The 13136-nt window shown below is 58.2% G+C and overlaps 1 long non-coding RNA gene across 1 annotated transcript; it reads left to right on the top strand.

Annotated features, from left to right (window-relative positions):
* The first annotated feature begins 409 nt into the window (after window positions 1-409).
* LOC310887188 lies at window positions 410-10751 on the top strand. The gene is made up of 4 exons (XR_014575683.1): window positions 410-1674; window positions 1970-2085; window positions 5400-5510; window positions 6062-10751. It is a non-coding gene; the product is annotated as an uncharacterized lncRNA (long non-coding RNA).
* The last annotated feature ends 2385 nt before the right edge of the window (window positions 10752-13136 follow it).

The raw sequence follows: 13136 nt of genomic DNA, 5'->3' as shown, positions 1-13136 counted from the left end.
TGCCTGGCGCGCCCGATCGAGCGCCGTCTTTTAAAATAAGCAGCCAGAGCCCGGCTCTTCCGTTTCTGTAGGATGTGGAAAACCTGGAGAGGGGGAAGAGAGAAAAAGCTTTGAGCGAGCGAGTGCAAGTATCGCTAATTTATGATCAGAGAAATGTGTGTTTGAGTTTGGAGATTACAGGGAAGGGCCTGGTGTTCAGCCGATGATAAATCTGTTTTATCGGGGGGTTGTGAAAAAGCTTCCCCACCGGGCAAATTGCAGGAAGGCAGAACATAATTACCCCAAATTCCAATTTGAGTAATTACTTCTACCTACCTGTCACTCCCCTGGTGCTTTCAGCTGGATGGAGAGGCTTTGCTTTCCCTCGCCTCTCTGCTTAAGAGAAAAAGCCTTTGTGCAGCGCTGCTGGGCTCTCTCTGAGCAGCGGGGCCAGCCCCACGAGGAGGCAGGGGCTGGAGGCTCTCGCCTGAAAGGTTTTGGGGCCGGCTGCTGTACCAGCCCAACCCAGAGCATCCCCTGTGCTGCCTTTTCCCCACGTCACCTGGGTAAGGGCCACCAGGCTTCACTTCATGCCATGCCACCGTTGCACCCAAGCAAGGAGGAGCAGGGTGGGGAGATTTGGGTGGCTGCCTCCAAGGACGTCCTTGTCCTTACAGAGAGGGCAGCCCCCTCCCAGGGAGCAGGGACCCACGGGGCGAGCCCCAGCAAGGAGCCAGGACACCTATTGTTACCCCGCCGTGCGTGTCCCCAGGATGGGTGACACGTGGCAGAGGTGGCCAGGGTTTGCAGGGATGCTGGCTGCTCCGGCCGCGATTTGGGGCTCCGTACGGGGCTGCCCGGCCTCGCGCCCCTCTCCCTGGGCTCTGCGTGCGTGGCGGCACCTCTGCACCTCCGCGCCGTGCAGTGAGGCAGTCGAGGGTTTTACTGCAGTGGGCCGTGGATGGCTTTTGTAAGCACTGTCTCCTAATGCTTCCCCGAAGAGGCAGGCAGGCTACCGGGCGCATTAGGAAGCGACGCACATCGCAGATGGATTGCTTTCCCTCTCTCCTCCACCTCTCCGTCCTCGCCGGCTGCCTCCACGCCTGCCCCCTCCCTGTCCTCCCCACGTGCCCCGTGTGCAGCTCTGCCCGTGTCACCCAGGTGTCCCTGGGGGGTGCCAAGGTGCTGTCCCCCCCTTTAGGGGCACAAGGGGCAGCTCTGTCCCGGTCCCACCAGGGTGGGCAGCCGGCTCCGGGCTGCCCCCGCGCCCCCTCCCCGGGGCTGGCCGCAGACAGGCTGCGGGCAGAGCGGTGACAAGCGTCTGCTTGGGGCAGCCAAGCGGAGAGAAAAATGACCCCGGCGAGAGCCGGGATGGGCTCCGCATCTCAAGTGGCTCCCCGGGAGAGGCCAGACAGTGCCCTCCGCCAGGAGCTCGGCGGCAGGAGGCGGAGGGCAGTGGTAAAGGCACTGCTCTGCCTGCAGCTGGTGCTGGGATGGAGCAGGCAGCGCAGGGATTTTTCTCTCGTGGGAGTTTCCTCCAACTCCATCAACAGGTCGTTCTGATTTCCCCTCGTTAGTGAAAGGAGAATCAGACCCTAAAAGGGCTCTGAGAGGTGCTGGTTGTACACCCAAACCTGCAGGTGATGGTTCTGGTCCCTCTCCCTGCCAGCTCTGGGTGCTTGTGGCAAAGAGAGGGTGAGCCCTCTGTAGGCGAGGGAAACCGAGGCATGGAGAGAAGGGGCTTGGTGAGCTGTGGGAGGGAGCCCCAGTGCCTTGCACACCTTTTTGGGCCCATTTTCCCTTGATCTGGGAAATCACTTACACGCTGAACCCCATCTGAGTGTGGGCATGGAGCCCTCCTGTGGGAGGGCTGGAGAGCAGCAGTGGGTGCTCGTGGGGCAGGGGTGGGGGGGACTTGGTTTGGGGCCCCTCTTGGCATCTTAAAAGCTCTTTTGGCTGCTCAAACAAACTCTTCTGTGCCTTTGCAAAGCTCTCCTCTGGCTGCCCTGTGTCCGCTGGAGAGACACGCGTGTCCTCTGCGCTGGTGGCTGGGGACAGAGGAACACCTTGGACGGACAGACAGGGCTGCAGCGGGGCATCTCCTGGGTAAGTGAATGGGGAAGGAGAAGCAGAGGCACCTGCAGCTCTCCAAAAACTCATTAGGTGGCTTTGCAGAAAGGCTAATTGGGCTGGGAACACCCCTGAGCAGTGGCACCCCACGGGGCTGGGTCTGTCCTTCCCCGAGCGCGGCGAGGCCGAGGCCGGGCGGGCGCTCACGTGGCGCGGCTGCTAAAACTTGCATGAGGACATGCGCAAAAATCAATGCGCGTGCTCATGAATTAATGATCACCCGGCGGATCGATGCAGCCTGCCCCGCGCGTGCTGTACTGCTAACGAGCACCAGCAGTGGGAGCGCGGGAAGGGCCGGAGACATCCTGCTGCAGCCCTTCTCCATCTCTAGCTGTTCGTGTTCCCTGTGCATTTATTTTGCATTTGCTCACAGCGCCGCTTGAAACAAAGATCGGGGGATGGCCACGAAGGGGACCTGGTGTGTGTGTGATGCGGGGAGGGCGCTGCGGCTCTTCGAGGTGGGGGGGGACGCCGCGAAGGGCCGGTGCTGGAATCGGAGGCACGCTCTAGAAATACGCACGTGGGTAATTTCTGATCGAATGCCGCAGCTCCCGGTGCTGGCATGTGTCACTCCCGTGGCATTACCGCTGTGATTAGAGCCTTTCCCCACAATTGCATAAGAACCTCGCGGTGACTCACCGGGTTTGGGGGGAGAGAGGGACGTGGGGGCGGAGGTGTGCGCGTGCGCGCGCCGTGCCAGCACCGTGCTCAGGTGCTCCGAGCTCGCTGCCTGCTCCCCGGCCAGCCCTGCTCCGGCCTCCCGCCAGCCAGCGAGCTTCCCATCCGCCCAGCATCGCCTTCTGCCGGGCGTTTATTTTTGTCCTTGCCGTTGCAGCTTTCTCTGCACGCTGGTGACCCTTTGGCACCGATAATAGCATGTTTTAGGTCCCTGATTAAAACTGCTGTGGTGTCAGAATCAATAAGCATTGATGGCCGAGACTGTAATAAGTATAATAATCCCCATTAGGGTAACAAATGGGGGAGGGAGTGCAGGGCTGCTAATATGGTAATGACACGAATCTGCTTCGATCAGCTGGAGCCGTAGCATCCTCCCCGCGAGCGGCAGGCACGGGGCCGCGGCTTTCTCGCTGCGAGCTGTCCTGGGGCTCTGCAGAGCCCCTGCTCTTGCTGCCGTCACATCTCAGCTGGGAAATTTGGCTTTGCAACCTGAATTGTTGGTATTTTGAGACGTGTATTAGTGGGGTCCCAGCATGGCAGAGAGGACAGGGCTTGGTGCGGCAAGGGGAATGGCTTATCCCCCCCTGAAAGCTCAAAGGAAATGCAAAGATTGAGATTATCGAGCGGGGGGAATTCCTGCTCCAACCCATCCTGCCAATTTATCTTATGGAGAGCAAGGGTTCTGAGGGCTGGGAGGGAGGGGAATGCCAATTGCATTACAGTAGCTGCCCAGAGGAAAAAAAAATCAATATGTAATTCTGGCCCCATTGATCTGCGGCTCAGACGCTGCGGCTCTCCGCTGCGTTTTGATCAGGTTTCACGGTCGCAGATGAGAGAGCCCCAGCAGCGTGAGCCCTACGCAGTGGGGGGATTAAATGAAGCCAAATGCTTTTCAAGTGAAAACTATACAACTTTTTTCCTTAAATAAACCCAAAGTAGAGCAGCAGCGGCGAGGAGGACTGCAGTCGCCACGGGGCTGGGCGTGCTGTCGATGTTCTCGCCTGGCTGGGAAGCAGAGCGACGCTCTCTGCCCACAGCCACTGCTTTGTCCCCTCCAGCTGCAAACATCACCTGGCCATCCAAAAGCCCTTTTTACACCCAAAAAGCTGCTGGCCGAGCCCTGCTGTGGCATCTTCACGGCTGTGGGGATGCACTCAGCATTGCACTGGGTGCGGGGGGTTTGGGAAGTGGTGCTGTGCAGGGGGCACCCGTGCTCTGGGGCCGGTACCCACGTGCCATGAGAATGAGACCAGCCCCGGGCAGAACCAGCTGGTAATTTTTAGACAAATTACTTTTGCTTGAAAAACGTGGGGTTTGTTGAAATACGGCGTGTTTATAGGAAAACATCAGTTTCGACAGATTTCTATTTCAACATGGTTTTGGGGGGAGGAAGGCTTTCCAACTCATCAGAAGGCTGCGTTTGACCACTTTCTCAGCAGAGCATAATCCATTTCTCAGCTCCAAATTGCTTTTCGTTTGGAAATGTAAGTAAACGTGTTGCAAAATCCCCTTTTGTAAGGGGGCTGAGATCCCACTGAAGGGGTCAGGGAGGATCTGGGTGGCAGGCTGTGGTTAACTCCTTCCAGGCTGGGCTCTGGGTGTTCAGACCCCGCTCCCTCTCCCCTCCTCGTGATGATGCTTTTCGTTCTGCTGCTGGATGGTTAGTGCCAGCGGTTCCTTCCCCGGTATGAAATTGCCTCATCTCCAGGCACCAAATACTAAGGGCTGGCAGGGGACCCAATGTGGGGCAGAATTGCTCATTTTCGTGCTGTTTTTCCTGCCATTTGCCCTACTTCACAGCATTTCTCTGACCTTGGTCAGGGAGAGGGTGGTTGCAGACGCTCTGGCCAGCTGATGGCAATTCCCTGCTGCGGGCACAGATGTTCTGCAACCAGACCACTGGAAGGCTCTGGGATCGCACCGATCCAGCAATAATTCCCTTCAGCAAGGCGTGGGTGACCTCTGAGCCTGGAGCCACCACCTCCACGGCGCAATCCTGCACCTTATTTGAGGCACTGCAGTTCCCCAGCAAGCTGTGGGTTGGAAGTGATGGTGCAGGGCACGGGGCAGGCGGGGAGCACAGAAGGCAGTGAGGATCCTGCCTGGGAGCCTTGCTGGAGCCCAAAGCAACGCGCTCTTCTTGCTGGGGAAGTCAGGAGGCCTCATCAGTATGCGCAATAGAATAAAATATGCAAACAAGATGCTTTCTGTTTATAAAACTGGCATCTCCGTAGACGAGGCACTCTGCTCCACCCCTGAATTATTAATCAAGCTAATAGCTTCATTCCAGATGTTGGTTTTCCCAAGCAAAGGTGCTTGGCCCCAGCACTGCACCTGAACGAGAGCGTGCAGGTGCTCCACAGAGGCACAGAAGCACCCAGAGAAATCCAGTTTGGTTCTGGAAGTGAGGCACAGGGAGAGGTTTTGTCGTATTCATAAGCCATAAACTCTAGCTCAGACCACTAGTGGCTATTATAGGAATTTGTCACTTCAGAAACATCTGATAAATAAACGTCCATCAGGGTGTTTAAATGCTGGGCAAGGTGGAGTCTGCTTCCAGGCGTGGGGAGCTCGGTGGCGACAGCCAAGGATTTGTATTATTTTTATCCCAGTGCTGGTGCCAAGGACAGACCCCTCCTGTCTGCAGCACCCTCCTGGCGAGGACCAGCACGGTTCCCCAGCACGGCAGCTCCCTGCCAGGCTTGCTTCTGGAACAGCCGCAGGTAAAAAAGCGAGTGAGTCACGGGCACGCTGGAGTTTCCCAGCGTGGTTTCTTCCCCTGGGCGGGGTGAGCTGAAATGTGATTTTTCTCCTCTCGGTTACGAAGCAGGCTCTGTGAGTAGCATTGCCCTGGGGCAGCCTGAGCGCAGGGGGAGAGAGATCCGGGGTTGCTCCGCAGGGCAGGCAGTGACAAAGTGACAGAGCAGCTGATTTTTTTTTCCTGGAAGTCACCGGGGGCCGCAGCTCGGGGCTGATACCTGCGGGTTTCGCGTCTCATTCCCTTGCAGAGCTGGCAGGGCTATTGCAGAGAGCTGGGCTGCAGGGACCTCCTGGCACCTCTTGCTGAGCCCCTCGCGCTGCCCCAGAGCACACCCCTTGCCCGCGGCAGCCCCTCTTTTCACCCAAGGCTTTCCAGGCACAAAAGGGGGTTGTGTTTTGGGGCCCCCTGGGATGGGGCACCCCCCTCCAGCACAGCTCAGCTCCACTCAGTGAAGTGGTGGCTGTGCTGGTGAGCGGCCAAAATCTGACCTGCCTTTACTTTATCTCCTTGCAGATCTCGTGCAGTTCTTTAATCAAACCTTTCAGAGCCTCAAGAGCTGGAAAGGATTCGGGGAATGCGGCTGGGTTGTTTGCAAACTTCTCCGGGCTCCAGGCGTGCTCCCAGCTCTCCTTTCTCCAAGACCAAAGGGAACCCGAGCTGGGAGACCTGCAGATGTGAGCTTCACCCCAATACAGGGCTGGGACCGGGCACACGAGCCAGAGCCAGTGGCCACATTCAGGATATTTAGGCTGGGTCCTGGCTGGAGCAAGGATCTGCAGCAAAGCCCAGGGCACGTGGAAGTGGGAGCCGCCTCCCTGCTGAGCTCTGCGGGATGCAGCAGCCCGTGGTTAGGGCTGGGCCCTCTGCAGCTGACCTCGGGTGGTGTTTCAGCATCCAAAAGAACTTCAGCGGCTTCGAGGGTGATGCCTCCCTTGGAAACAGCAACCTGAAATTACAGCAAGGCCACAAACGCATCCGCTAGGGAGTACAGGGCGGGCTGGCGGCGGGATATCCAGCTCCCAGCTGGGGAAGGGATGCAAGGAAGAGCCAGGAGCTATTTCAGCTCCCCGTGCCACCCCCTTCCTCGCGCCGCTCCAGCTCGAGTGCTAACGAATGCTTCACGGGGAGCGGTACCAGCGATGCTCAGCGCACGCAGCACGGGAGCAGCTCCTCACCCTGTCCTGCGCGGGGAAATCCCTTCGATGAAATCCCTTCGATGCTAACGGGGCTGGAGGGGGAAGGAAGAGGGGTGGGCACGAGCGCATCCCGCTAGGAGCGACGAGCTGCTTCGCTGAGCCCTGGCAGGCTGCGCCACGTCCTTCTGGTGCTTTTCTGTGCTTGCTGTCGGATTTGATAATTGCAGCAGGCTGGCTTGCTTCCTCCCTGCTGGAAAAGGGCTGCCGTGCTCTGAGCCTCCGTGCACCTGGAGCAAGGCTGGATCTTGTAGGGCTGGTGCTGGTCGGGAAGGCTGGTGAACGGTTGGTTAAGGAGAAGCTGGAAGAGGAGGATAAATCCCGCTGGAGTTGGGCAAAGAAGCTCAGCCCTCAGGATGCAGCTGGAAGAAGGAGCAGGGTGTATAAAGGGCAAAGAATAGGGCTTGACAAGCGTCCTGTCGTGCTCGCCGTGTCCCCTTTCCTCCTGCCAGCACAAAGCAAGAGGCAGGGCTGGCAGCCTGACACGGGGAGAGCAGCCTCTGGTAGCCACCGGGTTATTTTCCGGCGGCAGGGAGGCTCCGAGCAGTGATGCTGAGGCCGCTCCGTGTTGTCATCCGTGACGCAGATGTGTCACCGTCCCCCGGGGTCCCCGTGCGGCAGCAGCCGGTGCCAGCTCCTGCCGGCGCGGCCGTCTCCGACTCCGCAAACGCAGGAACCTGGGGCCGGAGCATCTGCGCCTGCAGCGGGGAGCTGGCCGCAGACCCCGCCACGGACGTCCTGAGGAGCCCTGTGGGCACGGATTGTGGACAGAAATCCCTGCCTGGCCTGGAAAGGGCCCACTGGGGACCCTTGGGTTTAGGGGAGGTGGGGGTGGCCACACTGGCTCTGCCTCCCCCTTCCACGCCCCTCTGTCAGCACAAAGTTCAACACCAATAGCCCCGTAATTCGGTCCTGATGCAAATCCTGCCTCGCCCTGGGTTTTGCTCAGGCTGCTGCAGCCCCAGGATAGGCACCAAGGAGGGACCTGGTGGGGCAGAAAGAGCTGAGAAATCTGGGGGAAGAAACAAGGGGCTGGGGTTAAGACCCCAGACCGGGGATCAGGGGATGGAGCATCTGCTCCCAGCAGGGTTTGTGCCTCAGCAAGCTTGTTCTGTCTTTTGTAGCCCTCCCTGAGCCCGCTGAGCTGAAACCCCACCAATTCTCTGTCCTCTGCCCGTCCGGTGCCCAGGGCTTCTCTGGAGCCCTCGCTCCTGCCTTTCCCCCGCAGCCTCCCTGTTAAAACGCTTCCCTCAGAGCTCCGGAATAAAAAAAAAAAAAGAAGAAACAGCCCCCTTGTTCTGCTGCGATGAACTGGCTCTTTTTCCAGTCACAAGGGCGAGCTGAAGCAAAACTTTCCATGCTGAGCAGGAACAGAAAGAGAGAGGGAGAAGTAACGAACCCTCCTTTAAAAGAAAAAAAAAAGCAACAAAAGCCAGCAAAACCGGGTGCTTCCTTTCCCCCATCTCCCTCCTTTTTGGAACAAGGCAGCGAGCTTGCAAAGTGCGTTTTAAGCAGGAGCAGATGCAGGCGTTGCTGGCCCCGGAGGGACGCCGGGACAGAAAACAGCTTTGTGCAAATATCACCGTGCTCGGTCACTGTGCCGGGCGGCGGTGCGAGGGGCACGGCCAGCAGCCCACCTCTTGGGTGCTCAGCACCTTGAGATTTGGGTCTTTTGGGGTTCGTAGTGCTCGGCTGGTGCGTCAGACTTCCCTGGCTTGGTTGCTTTGGGGTCAGAGAGCCAGAAATGTGGTCTGAGAGGTGACGGCCCCCGGGAAGCCGCAGGGTGCCGGGAGCTGGGGTTTTGGTGAAATGCTGGCAGTGAGATGGGCACCAGGTGCTTCCCTCCGGTTGTGCCGCCAGGAAATCAGCCTAGAGCCAAAAATAGAGCTCGGGTTGGATGCTTTGCAGAGGGAGGCAGGGATGTTCAGGGCTGGATTTTTGGAGAGGTCTGGATGCGCATCGGGAGCAACAGCCCCTGTCCCACCACGCTTCCATTCTTTGCTCCATCAAAGCAAGGAAGGGCTTGCTGCAGGGCAGCTGTAAATAGCCCTTGGCTTTCTGACCCCCAGGTTTTCAGGACAGATCCTGGATTCCAGGAATTCTTGCTCCAGGCCCCTCCGGGCGGTGGCTTGGTGCTGATGTCCTGCTAACGGCACCGGGTATGGGGCGGTGAGGCTGGCACAGGACCAGGCTGTCCCCATCCACCCTCCTGCGGTGTCCATCAGCTTTTCCAATCAACCGGTTTTCCCCAAAGTCTCGGCTATAGGTTCCTCCCATTGACAATGCCCTTGGTCCTGCTTTGCTAAGTGATTCATCCCAAACACTCTCGTTATTGCTCCCATTAGTCACGCTGACAGAAATTCCTCTTTGACAAAACGCTGTGTGGTTCTCATCAGCTCCGTGCAGCCCCGATGACTCGTGTCCGTAAAAAGTGATCCAAATGATGTGACTTTTCCACACTTGTCCCCTTCCCCACCCTGGTCATTTAAAAACGATGCACCTGGTTTTGCTTTTTGGCCCACGAATGGGAGGAAAAATGAAGCAGGGCAAGAGCAGCAGGTCCTCTCCTGGACTGTCCCCATGGGTGCCAGGAGCAGGGTGGGCCTGTCCGTGGTGACAACCCGATGGTGACAATTCCCCAGGAATTTCTTCCTTTTGCCTCTTCTTTTCCAGCATCAGCCTCGCGTGCAAGCTCAGGGATGTGTCCCCTGCTCAAAGTGGGGAGATGTGGCTGGTGCTGCTTGGGGATGGTGCTGGTGCTGCTTGGGGTCAGGCTGTCCCCAGCCTCTGCAGCCCCAATTTTACGCTCAGAGCAGCAAATTTTGCTGGCTGTGACTCCAGCGCTGGGGAGAAGCCACCCAAAATGCTCCCCCCAGCTTTCTCGGGAGGGTTAGAAGCTGTTTGAGGAGATGATGTGGGAAAAGCAACCCCCCTCCCCTCGCGGTGACCCTCCCCTGGGGCAGCGGCGCTTGCTGGGAGCCGACTCGCTGTCGTTTCTGGAAAGCAGTGCTTTGAGCACACTATTTATAAACCGAGTTTTCTTTAACTCCTGAAATTGAGCCATAACTTCAGACAAACAGGAAAAAAAAAAAAGATGCAGGCAAATAAACACGGGCAAAAATAAATATATGGGCAGCCTAGATTTGCAAACCAAGCAGTGGTTCTGGGAAGGGTTTGGGTTTGGAGGCATTGACACGGGGGCTTGCAAACGGCTTCCAGTGGTCTGGGGGGCTGCAGGGGTTTCTTCCTGCCTGCTCCCCAAAAGGGTGAATCCTCTGGATTATTCGCAGCCCGGGTTTTGGAGGAGCACAGACCACACTCATCATCCAGCCCCTTTGAGGCATTGCACGCCTGGCTCCCAGAATCTGCCGTCAGCAAAAGCAGAGCTGGGGGATGCGACCCTGAGCTGAGCCCCCACTGTTGCCCCCTTCCAGTGACCACAGGACCAGATTTTTTTCGTGGCTCAGTTCCCCGCAGAGCTCCCTCCAAGGCCACCTTCCCCTGCGGGGCGCGGGATCCGGCCTCGGCAGGGCAGCCAGCGACCAGCAGCAGCGCTGCCCCCGATGTAAATCCTGCTGATATTTCAGCCCCGCATTGCTTCTGCCCACCCGTAATTACCTCGGTGGGAAATGCCAGGCACAGTGACCTTTCTCACTGCGCTCTGGGCGGATTCGTGCGGGGGATTTACGGCCTCGCGTCGCTCGGGTTTTTACAGGCTCGTCTGTCGCCATGGCCCCAAATGCCAGCGGGGACGGGCGATGCTCCCCAGCTCCCGCACCTGCAGAGCACCAGGGGCTCCTCGGATGGGCGGCGCTTTCTCAGAGCACCCATTTTATTGTAAGGCTTGCCAACACGCGGCTGCCCGCGGTTTTCCTGGTCCCCTCATCTCCCCTGGCACCCCTAACCCGCTCCCAAATACATTCATCTCTTTCTGCTGATGGAGAGAGCGGCTTCGGGAAGCAGGTCCATAAATCACCAGCAATGCTTGGAAATAAAAATCATTATGGTGATGAATGGGGTTTTATTTCTCTTTTAAGAGAGATCACGGAAGACCAGGGCAGGGGAGAGACTGGGGAAGAGGAGGTGCTGCATTTTCAATTTCTGACAAGCTAAGAAGGATAACGCTAACTGCATGAGAGGTCTCTGAGACCAGTGTTTGCTGTGTGTCTCTTGCTGGGGATGGAGGGAGCACGAGGATCTGCGTGTGATTAAGGGCTTCAGTTACCAAGCCCGACCTCCAGCACCTCTCCCACCGGCATGCCGCGGCCTTGGGCTTTCCATAAATTGTGAATTATTAGGACAACGTATCGCGCTTCTTGGGATGGTGCTTGAGCCTCAGACAGGTTGTCTTGGGTGTGGATGGCGCGGTGCTCGGCACTGCACAAACCCATGGCAAAACACCAGCCGTGGCTGCAGTGCATGAGTCTGACGGCCCTGCAGCACCCACGTCCCCAGCACCCATATCCCAGAGCACCCACATCCCCAGCACCGGTGTCCTGCAGGGCTGGCTCAGGTCCCCCTGGCACTGCGGCCACCGTGGGCTCAAGGAGCAGCTCCCGGATCCAAGGGGAAGCAATGCACACAATGACTTCAGGCTTTGGCCCTCAGCTCAGTGACGGGAGCTTGTATTAATTAAGCAGCAATGATCCAAGTCACAGGGCATTTCCTGGGGATTAATGACTGCCTGGGAGGAGTTAATGACTTGAGACGAAGCCAAAAACCCCATTTACCCCAACCAGTGCTGAGGGCGAACACAACTCCGTGCCAAGGTCAGCACCACCCTTAATTTAGATAGGCAATATTTTAGATTATTAGCAGTGAGGCGATGAGGGTGGGAAATGGATTCTCCTTCCCACCATGGTGATGCAGCTCCATCGCTGCGGGTAAGCTCTGGGGGAGAGCAAATGCTCCTTGCACTAAAGCAGCCAAATCTTGGGTCCCCTGGGCACTCTGGGGGTAGGACAATGTCCAGGCGGTGTCCCCGGTTTCCGGCCAAGCTGCACGGGAGGGCAGAGCTCGGAAGATGCAGGTGTAAAAACCAAGGGGAGCAGCCGGGCAGAAGGCAACCTGCTGCAGCGTTGTGCCCAGAGTAAGCCAGGATCCGGCCACTCGGCAATTACGGCTGATAAATGTTTTAGGGTTGTCATGGCAATGCAAGAGCCCGGCTAATCCTTGGGTTTCCTTGCTTCAAAGGGAAGAAAGTTTTGCAGCGCCGTTGGGTGGGTACCTGACTGCGGGAGCGAGCAGCCCCGCGGGCGCTTTCATCTCCGCGCTGCCAGTCCTCCCACGCACCCAACGCGAGCCGAATCCTGCTGGAGGAGGGGGAGAGCTCCTCGCTTCTTCTCCATCGCCACCACCAGGCAGTGGGCGAGCCCTTTGTGATCGCTGCTTGTTTGTTTGCCACCTCCCCCTGCCGTATATAGGGGTTTATCCCCGCTTTTCCCCGTCGCGGGTGGGGATGACCCCGTGCGGCACCGGGGCTGATCTGGGTGCTCTGAGCTCCACGAGCGGGGATGCAGCTGGGGTTGGATGTGGCCAATGTGATGCTCGGGGAAAGGAGAGCCTGAACACGCCCTGCCCAAGCACCTGCCACCTGCTGCCGGTGCAACTCAGACCTTACCCTTTCCCCCTTGCCCCAGCCAAACCCGCACAACCCCAGGCACCAGCGGACGGCACCGTTGTGGGCACCGTGGCAAAAAACATCCGGCCCAGCAAGCATCTCATTCTGCTGGCCAAGACGACGCCTCCAGCCAAATATCGTGTCTCTCTCTGAAGCCAGGAGGGATCCGAGCACTTTGTGAGCCACCGGGGACCTTCCCTCCCCTCGGCAGGCCTGACATTCACCCTCCTGCTGTCCACGCACCGCCGCCGTCCCGCCGCAACCGGAGCTTCTTCAGCTCCCCAGCTGCTTGTCCCAGGCTCGCTCCTATTACTGGAAAGTTTTATAGCCACTCACTGTTTGTGATTAATCACTTTGTTTTAATTGCCACTCCTCTGGCTGGCAGAGGCTCAGCAGGGATTTTATGCCTCTTGGCTGCTTCCCCCAGGTATGTTCCAGGGCTGTGATTGCAGAGCAGCGAGCGCCAGGAGCCCAGCGAAAGCGAGCGTGCCGGTTCCGTGGGGTGCGGGTTCGGATGGTGCTGGAGCTCAGGACCCTGCACACGATGCAGCCCTGGTTCACGGGGACAAATCTGCAGCAGTATCAGTGCCGGGAGTGATGGCTAAAAAGGATGGGGTTATCAGGGATGCTACAAGGGATGGGGGGATCAGGGATGCTCGCCATGGATGCTCACAGCCTCCTGCCAAAAGCTGCCAGCAGGCAGAGGAGGGGTGAGATGCGGGAGCTGTGAAATATCCTCCAGTGGCATTACTGCACACAACGGGAACGGAACGCG

Source organism: Anser anser, assembly GCF_964211835.1.
Source record: "Anser anser genome assembly, chromosome: 27".
Classification (NCBI taxonomy): Eukaryota; Metazoa; Chordata; class Aves; order Anseriformes; family Anatidae; genus Anser; species Anser anser.
Note: the sequence above shows the minus strand (reverse complement) of the source record. Positions and strands in the feature narration are given on the sequence as shown.